This window comes from Bos indicus x Bos taurus, chromosome 5, assembly GCF_003369695.1.
Source record: "Bos indicus x Bos taurus breed Angus x Brahman F1 hybrid chromosome 5, Bos_hybrid_MaternalHap_v2.0, whole genome shotgun sequence".
NCBI classification, from domain to species: Eukaryota; Metazoa; Chordata; class Mammalia; order Artiodactyla; family Bovidae; genus Bos; species Bos indicus x Bos taurus.
In genome coordinates, this window is record NC_040080.1 from 68,439,714 (window position 1) to 68,452,165 (window position 12,452).

General features: G+C 40.3%; 1 protein-coding gene across 2 annotated transcripts in view; it reads right to left on the reverse strand.

Moving 5' to 3' along the window:
- Positions 1-12,452, reverse strand: part of FAM19A2 (family with sequence similarity 19 member A2, C-C motif chemokine like) — a 564,697-nt gene that overhangs the window by 50,548 nt on the left and 501,697 nt on the right. The gene's annotated exons all lie outside the window — the stretch shown is intronic.

The following is a 12,452-nucleotide window of genomic DNA, read 5'->3' on the forward strand; positions in this document are numbered from 1 at the left end:
CCATCAAAAACATATTTATTTGCATGTGGCTTTTTTTTTTTAACACCTTTTTGTTCAATATGTTGATCAAAGTAGGGTCACTCCATAGACAAAGTGCCCTCTACTGGGGCTGAGACAAGCCTTATTCTCAAAGTGGGTGGGCTGATAAAGGTGATAGTCTTTAGGTTATTCTCTCTCGGGTTGAGGCTAAGAGTCAGGAAGGGAATTTCTTTTCAGAACTTAGGAAGTCTGAGGGTGGGAACCCACCTCCTCAACATTCTTCTGCTCAGTTTTCTTGGAAATGAACTAACTGGGTGATTTTTTTAAATTGCTGCCATTTTCCTGAAAGTCCCATCCAGTCTCAGGACCCACAGATCATTCCTGCGGATTTTGCCTGAGGGAACAACTGCCACCAAATGGCAACAACCACAGCCAGAATGTGGACAGACTTATATCTGCCCTGGCAAAACCCAGTCCAACACGCTGTGAGGCTCCACTGGCCGTTTTCTCAGCCTCACAGTAAGGCTACCCAGCTGCTGAGGTGATTGACATTTTTGGACCCCACTCATCACATTAGGATAGGGTTCAAGTTTGCCTTCATTGTTTCTTTTTCCCCAGCATATCTTCTTCAAAGTAGTAACCCTACTGTGAAACGATAAACCAAAAGTTCCATCTGCTAAAAATAAAAAAACAGCTTAAAATCAAACGTTTGTTGAAATGTTATGTTTTCAGAAATTTTAAAGCATGTGATTGCTATAAAAACAGAGATTTAAATAGAAAAGTAGGACATCTGAAGTTATTTAATGTTATAAACATATTAAGACCCATTTTGTAAATAAGGTTAGGACATCATGCATTTATATTAATTTTCCCCTTAGAGATGGGGAACCACTGAGCAGGGACTCAGACTAGACTGTTTAGATTTTTCTTGTGAGAACAGATCACATTCACTGTCCACCTCCTTCCCTATGTGAGACCAAGAGACTCAGGTATAGCTTTGACACATAATCCTCAAAAGAATTGCAAGAAGCAAGTACCATTTCCAATGTCATGAAGGTTTTTCTGCCATGGTAGATACAAACAGGGATTTCTCTGTATGTGCTTCAAGCAGAAGGCTATCTCTACAAAAGGTAAAAACTTGAAAGCCAAATTTCTGTTCCTTGTGCTCTAGACAACAATATTTTCTTAGCTAATAATGATTCACTTTCTCTCAATTTATTGAATGCTTTATGTAATATGCAGGTCAAAGTACTGCTTTCTACACTGAACCTCACTTATTCCCTTTTCTTCTGGAGTATAATTGCTTTACAATGTTGTTAATTTCTGCTGTACAGCAACGCAGATCAGCTATATGTATATGTATATCTCCTTTCTCATAGACCTCCCTCCTAACCCACTGTCCCACCCTCTAGGTCACCACAGAGCACTGAGCTGAGCTCCCTGTGCTATACAGCAGGTTCCCACTAGCTATCTATTTTACACATGGTAGTGTCAGTCAGTTCAGTCGCTCAGTTGTGTCCGACTCTTTGCCACCCCATGAACTGCAGCACACCAGGCCTCCCTGTCCATCACCAACTCCCAGAGTCTACCCAAACTCATGTCCATTGAGTCAGTGATGCCATCCAACCATCTCATCCTCTGTCATCCCCTCTCCTCCTGCCCTCAATCTTTCCCAGCATCAGGGTCTTTTCAAATGAGTCAGCTCTTCGCATCAGGTGGCCAAAGTATTGGAGTTTCAGCTTCAACATCAGTCCTTCCAATGATCAGTCCTTCCATGGTAGTGTAAGTCAGTCCTAATCTCCCAGTTCATCCCACCTTTTCCTTCCCCTCCTGTGTACACACGTCTGTTCTCTATATCTGTATCTCTATTCCTGCTATGCAAATAGGTTCATCTGTACCACTTTTATAGATTCCACATATATGTGTTAATAAACGATATTTATTTTTCTTTCTGACTTACTTCACTCTGTATGACAGACTCTAATTGAGTTACTACCACATATCAGGGATAGTTCTAAGTAATGGGGATGCAACAATGCATAAGATGAATAGAGACCTGCCCTCAAAGAGCTCATACGCCTGTGGAGAAAGCGAATAATCCTTAGGGACTAATAATTAAGTAAGAAAACAGTAGATTTTCTAGCTTCTTAAAAGAGATGCAATAGGGTAATGTGATAGAGAGTAACCAAACAGGGAGAGAAGGCAGAATTGTATAAGAGTCTCAGGGAGGACCTCTCTGAGGAAGTAATCTGAGTGATGACCTGAGTGATGATAAAGGAAGCCTCCATGATGAAGAGCTAAGAAAGGAATAAGTTTCCAAAGGGATGGAGCAGCAAATGACATGGTTCTGAAATGGGGAAATGGCAGCAAGATGACCAGTGTGGCTGCACCATGGTGGAACAACTGAGAGGCTGAGGACAATGTGTCAGAAACAGAGGGAAATGGCTTAGGGGCAGGTGTGCCACAGTAAAGAGATTGAATTTTTTTCTCATTACAAGACAAAACCTTTGAGTGGATATGTTATCTCATTAGGACTTCTCCCGTAACTCAGATAGTAAAGAATCTGCTTGCAATACATGAGACCTGAGTTCGATCCCTGGGTTAGGAAGATCCCCTGGAGAAGGGAATGGCAACCCACTCCAGTAATTTTGTCTGGAAAATTCCATGGACAGAAGAGCCTGGCAAGGCTACAGTCCACAGGGTCACAAAGAGTCAGGCACATCATCTCATTAATGCTTTAGGAGTTTACTCAGGCCACTCTTTAGAGAAAAGACTGAAGAAAGCAAGAGTGGAAGCAGGGATACCAATCATGAAGGGGCTACAGGAGTTCAGGAGATGAAGGATGGGACACAGACTAGACTAAGAGTTGGAATGAAGTGCCAGATGAGGAGGTATTTCAGGGTAGAGTTGGTTTGAATGGACTGAATGTGAGCTGTGAGAGAAAGAGGAGTTAAAGATTATTTTTAAGCTTGTCCTAAGGAATTAAAAGTTGGTGGTTCTGGAAGATAGAAGAGGCCTGGGAAAGAGGTGTTTATTAACAGTTGGGTTGGGTCAGAATTGCTTGCTTCTGTTTTGTCTTTGTTAAGTCTGAGAGTCTTATAAGACACTGGAGGAGAGGTGTAAATCAGGCAGCATCATTTACACAGTGGGGTTCAGGAAAGAGATCTGGACTGCAGATAAACACTTAAGTGAGTTAGGTTAATAGGTGATATTTAAAGTCATACACTGACTAATTACCATGAAAAGACTACTGATAGAGAAGCAGATAAATAATAGTCTAGAACCTAATTCTAGAATTGGGAAGCAGAACATGAAGTAAGAGGAAAAGAACATGAGACAAGGCATGGAAAACTAAAGAATAAACTGTTTCAAGAAACATAGATTGGTCAGTTATTCAAATGCTGCTGAAAGCTTTAATAAATAAAGCAAAATAATTGTCTACTAAAGCAGTATTATGGTGCAGCGGCTCAAACAGAGCCTCCAAAACCAGAGTGCACGTGTACAAAGTCACTTCAGTTGTGTCCAACTCTTTGAGACCCTATGGACTACAGCCCACCAGGCTCCTTTGCCCATGGGATTCTCTAGGCAAGAAGTAGTTGGGTTCACATCTGCTGCTGCTGCTGCTAAGTCGCTTCAGTGTGTCCGACTCTGTGCGACCCCATAGACGGTAGTCAACCAAGCTCCCCTGTCCCTGGGATTCTCCAGGCAAGAACACTGGAGTGGTTTGCCATTTCCTTCTCCAGGGTTCACATCTAAGCTCTTCTAAATAGTAGTGTGACCTTGCCCAAGTCAGCAACTATCTCTGATTAGCATTTTTCATATCTAAAGGATGAATATTAATAGCACTATCTTCATATGACTGGTTAGAGGACTAAATGAGTTAATATGTACAAAGTATTTAGAGCATTCCCCGCCTCATAGCAGGCACTCTGTGTTAGCTATTATTAGCACTTGATCCAGATGAAAATCATTTTAATGGCATGATGGAGATAAAAGCATGATTAAAGTAAGTTTATTAAAGAATGAGATGCAAAACTGTAGACAATTATAAAAATTTCTTTCAAGGAGTTTTTCTGTAAAGGGAAAAAGAAAATGAAGCAGTAGTTGGAATGAGTCTAAGGGTCAGGGAAATTTTTTTTAATGGATGCCATAAAAGCATGCTTGCTTGCTGGAATAATCTAGTAGAAAAAGAAAATGACAATATAGAAGAGAAAGAGGGTAATTTTAAAAAACTGTTCTTGAAAGGGGAAAAAAAAGAATTAAGATGCAGGGCATGTGGTGGGGTTGGCGTTAGATTCATGTGGGGACATTTAATCCATTTTAACAAGAGTGAAGGTGGGATGCGTGAATTTAGTCAGGTAGGTGTGAGCCGTTTAGGTGGTTAGAAGATAATGCAGTTTCATATCTGATGTCATCTCATTTGCTATGAAATATGAGAGATGTTTGAGAAAAAAAAACATGAAATATGTATTTCAAAGAGGAAGAATAAATGTACTGGGAAGGAGTGGTGGGAATGCCTGGCAGGGAGCTGGCTGATGCACACGGTAAACTGTAGAAGACATAGTGGAATGAACGGAGGGGTGGGATTATAGCACAAAACGGAAATAAACATCTGTGTGATGACAGACTACCTGGGATGCTTGGACCTCCAATAGGGATGATGGGATGTGTCCTGCAGGTCTTTAAATGGAAGCCAGAGACAAGAGATTATTAGGGTTTCTTAAGATAGTGATGCTATTAGGCAGAGCACTGATCTGAGACAGCTTCAGGGAGAGCCAGATGTTGGTTCAGTTCTCTCTCACAGAACCACAGAAGACAGGCGCACACAGTGAGGTTCCATGGGTCCCTACCCTGAGACAAGAAACACCATTTCAGCATTACCCACCAGGGCCATTCTATCATCTTTGTCATATGGAGATTTTATCATAAGTTGGAAAAGAAAGTTGGTGAAAAATCTGCATCTGGTTTCCCCTTCCCAATGTCAAAATTCTTTTCTACTTTGCCTGACAAGAAAAACTGTACTTCTCCACCCCGTTAATTATATTTAGATGTGGTGATGGAACTTGCTTTGGCCAATGAAATGAAAACTAGACTTATGAGCAAAAGCAAAGGATATCAGTCTGTGAGGACGTATTAATAGTATTCATTCACCAGATTTTTCCCCACCAGCCAGAGCAACAAATTATACAGAAATTACTTAGTGACTGAGCACAAGAAAGGGATAATTAAATTTAGAAAAAAAAATAGAATAGATGGTAGGTAGGTTGATGATAAACACTATACCAAATTCAGTTCCCAAGTTAAAAGACATGAAACAGGGCCCCCACCAACCACATGGACATAAGAGTAAGACATAAACCATAAAGTGTTACAAGACTCTAAAATTTGATTGCTTGTTAATATCACAAAACAGCCTACCCTGACAATACCATAGTACTTTCTACTGCTTCCTAGGTTGTTCAACAGGAGATAGATAGAAATATATATATATATATATATATATACACACACACACACACATATATACACACACACACACACACACACACAAATGCATTGGTGAGTGGACAAGTCAGTGAAGAATGATAATCTCAAAACCAGATCATTCTAGGGCATTGAGTCAATGAATAAATATATATAAGAAAATGCTGTTTAGACATTTATATAATTAAATGAATTGTAATAAATTATTTCCAATTGGATAATGCTGGGAAGGATTGGGGGCAGGAGGAGAAGGGGACGACAGAGGATGAGATGGCTGGATGGCATCACCAACTTGATGGACGTGAGTCTGAGTGAACTCTGGGAGTTGGTGATGGACAGGGAGGCCTGGTGTGCTGCGATTCATGGGGTTGCAGAGAGTTGGACATAACTGAGTGACTGAACTGAATTGAACTGAATGCTGGCTAAATTCTGTATGTCAGAGCTCTGGTGAAGAAAGTGTGCTTCTTTCTTCTTTGAGGAGAAAAAAGGTGAAATGGTGCCCATATGGTATAAGGAGAAAGATAAGGTTGGAGCTGCGCTGAGAAGAAGAGAGGCATGTTTCCCTTCAGAGAAGATGGGACTAAATGTTAAGGGATTCATAATAAAGGTGACCTGGAAGACCGAGCCTCACAGACCCACAGCTTTTCTGCCTATGAATAAAGTGCACAGACACACAGATTGTTTCCTTGTGAGAAGTGGGATTTTGTAAAAAACAAGCAAACAAACAAACTCTATCAACCTTTGTTCTTTTTATTAAAAATTAAAGTTGTAAAGTTTCTTCAGGGGAATTAGAAAGGGATCAGAGAAGGAAATGGCAACCCACTCCAGTATTCTTGCCTGGAAGGCAGACAGAGGAGCCTGGTGACTGGAGATCTTCGGGTCACAAAGAATCAGACGTGACTTAGTGACTGAGAACAAGAAAGGATAATTACATTTTTAAAAATGGAATAGATGGTAGGAATATATGCAGGTAGATGTGGAGGGTTGGGTGGAAGGATGGATAATCCTACACTCAAAGAGTTTGAAGACATGGGTAGGGAGAATACTGGCTGTTCAATATTTTTATATATGCCAGTTAATGTGGTAAACAAAATGAGATACTTCAAAACAGACAAGTGAATCTTCTAGCAAAATTTAATTCACCTAAGCATGGCACCTGTCTCCTGAGAAACCTGTATGCAGGTCAGGAAGCAACAGTTAGAACCCTTTATGGAACAGTTGATTGGTTCAGGATTGAGAAAGGAGTATGGCAGGGCTATCTGTTGTCACCCTGTTTTATTTAACCTATAGGCTGAGGACATCACGAGAAATGCCAGGCTGGATGAGTTACAAGCTGGAATCAAGACAGGTGAAATAAACATCAACAACCTCAGATATACAGATGAAAAGTGAAAATGAAGTAGCTCAGTCATGTCCGACTCTTTGCAACCCCCGTGGACTGTAGCCTACCAGGCTCCTCCATCCATGTGATTCTCCAGGCAAGGATACTGGAGTGGGTTGCCACTTCCTTCTCCAGGGATCTTCCCGACCCAGGGATCGAACCCGGGTCACCTGCATTGCAGGCAGACGCTTTACCGTCTGAGCCACCAGAGAAGCAATACACAGATGATACCACTCTAGTGGCAGAAAGCAGAGAACTAAAGAACCTCTTAATGAGAGTGAAGGAGGAGAGTGAAAGAGCCAGTTTAAAACTACATATTAAAAAAACTAAGATCATAGCACTCTGCCCCAATACTTCATGGCAGATAGAAGGGAAAAACCTGGAAGTAATGACAGATTTTCTCTTCTTGGGCTCTAAAATCACTGCAGATGGTGACTGCAGCCATGAAATCAGAAGACAATTGTTTCTCGGCAGGAAAGCTATGACAAACTTAGACAATGTGTTGAAAAGCAGAGACATTATTCTGCCAACAAAAGTCCATACAATCAAGCCTATGGTTTTCCCAGTGGTCACATATGGTTGTGAGAGCTGGACTGTAAAAAAGGCAGAGCACCAAAGTATTGATGCCTTTGAACTGTGGTGCTGCAGAAGACTCCTGAGAGTCCCTTGGACTGCGAGGAGGTCAAACAAGTAGATCTTAAGAGAAATCAACCTTGAATACTCATTGGAAGGACTGATGCTGAAGCTCCAGTATTTTGGTCACCTGATGTAAACAGCTGGCTCATTGGAAAAGTCCCTGATGCTAGGAAAGACTGAGGGCAGAAGAAACAGAGGGCATCAGAGGATGAGATGGCTAGATGGCATCACCAATGCAATGGACACGAACTTGGGCAAACGTCAGGAGATGGTGAGGGACAGGAGGCCAGGTATGCTGCAGTCTATGGGGTCGCAAAGAGGAGGACACAACTGTGCAATTGAACAACAGCAAAGCATTGCATAGGTGTTCCCATATATAATTCTTATTTTTCTGCTATATAACTTAACTCTTACATCAAATTCTTATAGACAAAGGCTAATTTTTCATGTAAACTGCTCAGTATGTGGTACATGTTTAATAATTAGTAAACAAGTAATAAGAAGGTAAAACTAATTTCTGTGGTTTTCCTTTAAAAGCTTAATGACTGTAAAAAATTAAAGCAGTTACTAGACTTCTCTACCCAGAGTCAGGCAGAGCTCATGATAAACTAATCTAGTCAAATATTAGGCCTTTCCAAATTAACAAAATAGACTTCACAGACAATCAGCATCATACTAAAATGATGCAAGACACCCTGGAGAAGATTTAAATGAAAAAAGAACAACCAATTTCCTTGATGTCATAATCCCCAAGTCACAAAAGATAAAACAACAAGAACAACAATAACAACAACAAAAAAAAGACCCTCACGTCTTTCTGCTACTTTCTCCTCCCTGGACATAATGCAGAGCACAAAATGTTGCCTCTTACACCTTGGTGAAATGACACTAGACACACATAGGCTTAATTCCTATGAAAACAGGAATACCAAGTCTTGCCCAACTCTAATTGTTGCCTGCCAAGGTTATTCTTGCCACCTCTTATTAATCTCTTCTGCTTCTGTTAGGTCCTTATCATTTCCTCCTTTATCATGCTTACCCTTGCATGAGATGTTCCCTTGATATCGCAAGTTTTTTTGAAGATATCTCTCTTCTTTCCCATTCTATTGTTTTCCTCTAATTCTTTGCATTGTACACTTAAGAAGGCAGTTCAAAGCCTCCAAAACCAGAGATCATCTGAATTAAATTTGCCCATTCTCATTGCTTTGAGTTCACTGATTCCTAAGATGTCAGTGTTCACTCTTGCCAATCTCCTTCTTGACCACATCCAATTTACCTTGACTCATGGACCTAACATTCAAGGTTCCATTGCGATACTGTTCTTTACAGGATCGGACTTTGTTTTCACCACCAGACACATCCACAACTGAAAGTCATTTCCACTTTGGCCCAGCCTCTTCATTCTTTCTGGAGCTATTTCTCCAGTCTTCCCCAGCAGCATATTGAACACCTTTCAAACTGGGTGGGAGTTTGGGGGTGGGGCTCATCTTCCAGTGTCATATCTTTTTGTCTTTTCCTACTATTCATGGGGCAAGAATACTGGAGTGATTTGCCATTCCCTCCTCCAGTGAATCACGTTGTCAGATCATATATCATCAAGGGAATATCATATGCAAGGAGGAACACAATAAGGGACAGAAATGATAAGGACCTAAGAAGAAACAGACAAGCTTAGGAAGAGGTGAAAAGAAAACACAGAAGACCTATTCAAAAAAAAGGTCATAATTACCTGGATAACCACGATGGTGTGATCACTCACCTAGTCAGACATCCTGGAGTGTGAAGTCAAGTGGGCCTTAGGAAGCATTACTATTGAATAAAGCTAATGGAGGTGATGGAATTCCAGTTGAGCTATTTCAAATCCTAAAAGATGATGCTGTTAAAGTACTGTAGTCAATATGCCAGCAAATTTGGAAAACTCAGCAGTGGCCACAGGACTGGAAAAGGTCAGTTTTCATTTCAATCCCAAAGAAGGGCAATGCCAAAAAATGTTCAATCTAGCACACAATTGTGCTCATTTCACATGCTAGCAAGGTAATGCTCAAAATGCTTCCAGCTAGGCTTGAGCAATACCTGAATGGAAAAATTCCAGGTGTACAAGCAGGATTTAGAAAAGGCAGAGGAACCAGAGATCAAATTGCCAACATGCACTGGATAATAGAGAAAGCAAGGGAATTCCAGAAAAAAATATCTACTTCTGCTTCAATGACTACACCAAAGCCTTCAACTGTGTGGATCATAACAAACTGTGAAAAATTCCTAAAGTGATTAGAAATAACAGACCACCTTACCTATCTCCTGAGAAACCTGTATTGAGGTCAAGAAGCAACAGTTAGGACATGGAACAACAGACTAGTTCAAAGGGGGAAAGGACTACAACAAGGTTGTATGTTGTCACCCTACATATTTAATTTATATGCAGAATACATCATGCAAAATTCTGGGCTGGATGACTCACAAGCTGAAATCAAGATTTCTGGGAGAAATATCAACAACTTCAGTCATGCAAATAATACCACTCTAATGGCAGAGGATGAAAAGGAAGTAAAGAGCCTCTTGATGAGGGTGAAAGAGGAGAATGAAAAAACTGGCCTAAAACTGAACATTCAAAAGACTAAGATCATGGCATCTGGTTCCATCACTTCACAGCAAATAGATGGGGAAAACTGGAAGCAGTGAAAGATTTGATTTTCGTGGGCTCCAAAATCACTACAGATGGTGACTACAGCCATGAAATTAAAAGGCTCTTGCTCCTTGGATGAAAAGCTATGACCAATCTAGACAATGTAATAAAAAGCAGGGGCATCACTTTGCCAACAAAGGTCCGCATAGTCAAAGCTACGGTTTTTCCAGTAGTCATGTATGGATGTGAGTGTTGAACTATAAAGAAAGCTGAGCACCAAAGAACTGATGCTTTCAACTTGTGGCACTGGAGAAGACTCTTAAGAGTCCCTTGGACAGCAAGGAGATCAAACCAGTCAATCCTAAAGGAAATCAACCCTAAATATTCATTAGAAGGACTGATGCTGAAGTTGAAGCTCCAATACTTTGGCCACCTGATGCGAAGAGCCCACTCATTGGAAAAGACCCTGATGCTGCAAAAGATTGAGGACAGGAGGAGAAGGGGGCAACAGAGGATGAGATGGTTGGATGACACCACCAACTCAATGGACATGAGTTTGAGCAAACTCCGAGAGATAATGAAGGACAGGGAAGCCTAGCATACTGCAGTCCATGGAGTCAAAAACAGTTGGATACAACTTAGTGACTAAACAACAACAAGCTTACTACCCTTGTATCTCATTTCAACAATAGGATATGGCCCTACTGGTTCCCTAGAAACATGGCCTTAAGAGACAGCCTCTTAAATCGTATCTCAAGATTCTTAAATGTTATTGCAAAGCCATTGTGACTGGGATGAAATCTTGTAAGACATTTTACTAAATCCTTTGTTTCTAACTACATTTCACCTTCTCCACAGGATAAAAAAATCTGAATAGCATTTGGTTTGTATGTGTGCACAAATTAAATATATATATATATATATATATGCAGATACCTATATTTACACATAAAATTATATATACATATTGTTTATATAGGGACTTTATATATATGTGTGTGTGTGTGTGTGTGTGTGTGTGTTAATACAGTCACATTTTATTCATTACCTATGAACCAACTGAAAAGAAAGTAAAGTGAAAGTCTCTCAGTTGAGACCCCATGGACTGTAGCTGCCAGGCTCCTCTGTCCATGCAATTCTCCAGGCAAGAACACTGGAGTGGGTAGCCATTCTCCTCTCCAGGGGATCTTCCCAACCCAGGGATCAAACCCAGGTCTCCCGTATTGCAGGCAGATTCTTTACTGTCTGAACCACCAGGGAAGCCCAAGAATACTGGAGTGGGTAGTCTATCCCTTCTCCGGAGGATCTTCCTGACCCAGGAATCAAACTGGGCTACCCTGTACTGCAGGCAGACTCTTTACCAGCTGAGCTACCAGGGAAGCCCTGCTAGAAATACATAAATATGAAAAATGGATTCACAGTAGAATAATATTTATGCAAATCATTTACCTTGAGTAGTGGTTGCTTGCCTTTAGTTAATAAGAACACAAAGCTATGCATATCACATTCTAAATGTAAGAATAATCCATTCACTCTGGAAACAATTCAAGGGATAATTACCATGGCCTACATCTATAGAATATTCACTGTATATTATGCATTATTCCATTTTATTATCACAGCAACTATTAAAGAGGAAACTATAATTATCCCCAATTTACAGATGAAGGAACTGAGCCAGGAAACGGTAAGTAACTTGCCCAAAATAAAATAGCCAATAGACAAAACCAGACGTGAGAATTCAGGGCAGTTTGCTTTCAGAAGCCACGATCTTCAACTCTGTCATGTAATGCCTTTTCTATGGAGCTCTGCACACCATGCAGTAAACTATAGTTTCCGATGATGTGAAGGAAAGCACAAAGTGTATCACTGTCCCTACAAGGGATGCTTGGTAGCCTTGAAAGGACGAGGGCACTGGAACTGAAATCCTTCAGTACAACTCTGCCCTGTACTGCACTATACTTGAGTGAATGTTTAAGTCTATTTGCCTTTCACAGAACTGCTGTTCCTCTCTAAAATAGCTCCAGAGTCCTTATAAAGATTTAAATGAGATAATGTATGTGAAACTGCTTTTAAATTGTATACCATTAAAATTTTTTATTGTAACTATTAATGAAATGAATATCAAAATGATCCAACATATATACATTTTAAAAATAGAGCTGAGAAAGATCCATATTCTATAAAAGTTCTAATTTCATAATATATACTTAATTATGTTGACATGAGATGCTTGTAAAAAGAATCTGACACAAGCCACAGAAGAGAGTAAACTTAGCATCAAGTTGTGAATTTTTCCAACTTGATTTCCTCTCCATTAGATTTCAGTTCTTATTTGTATTCTGATTT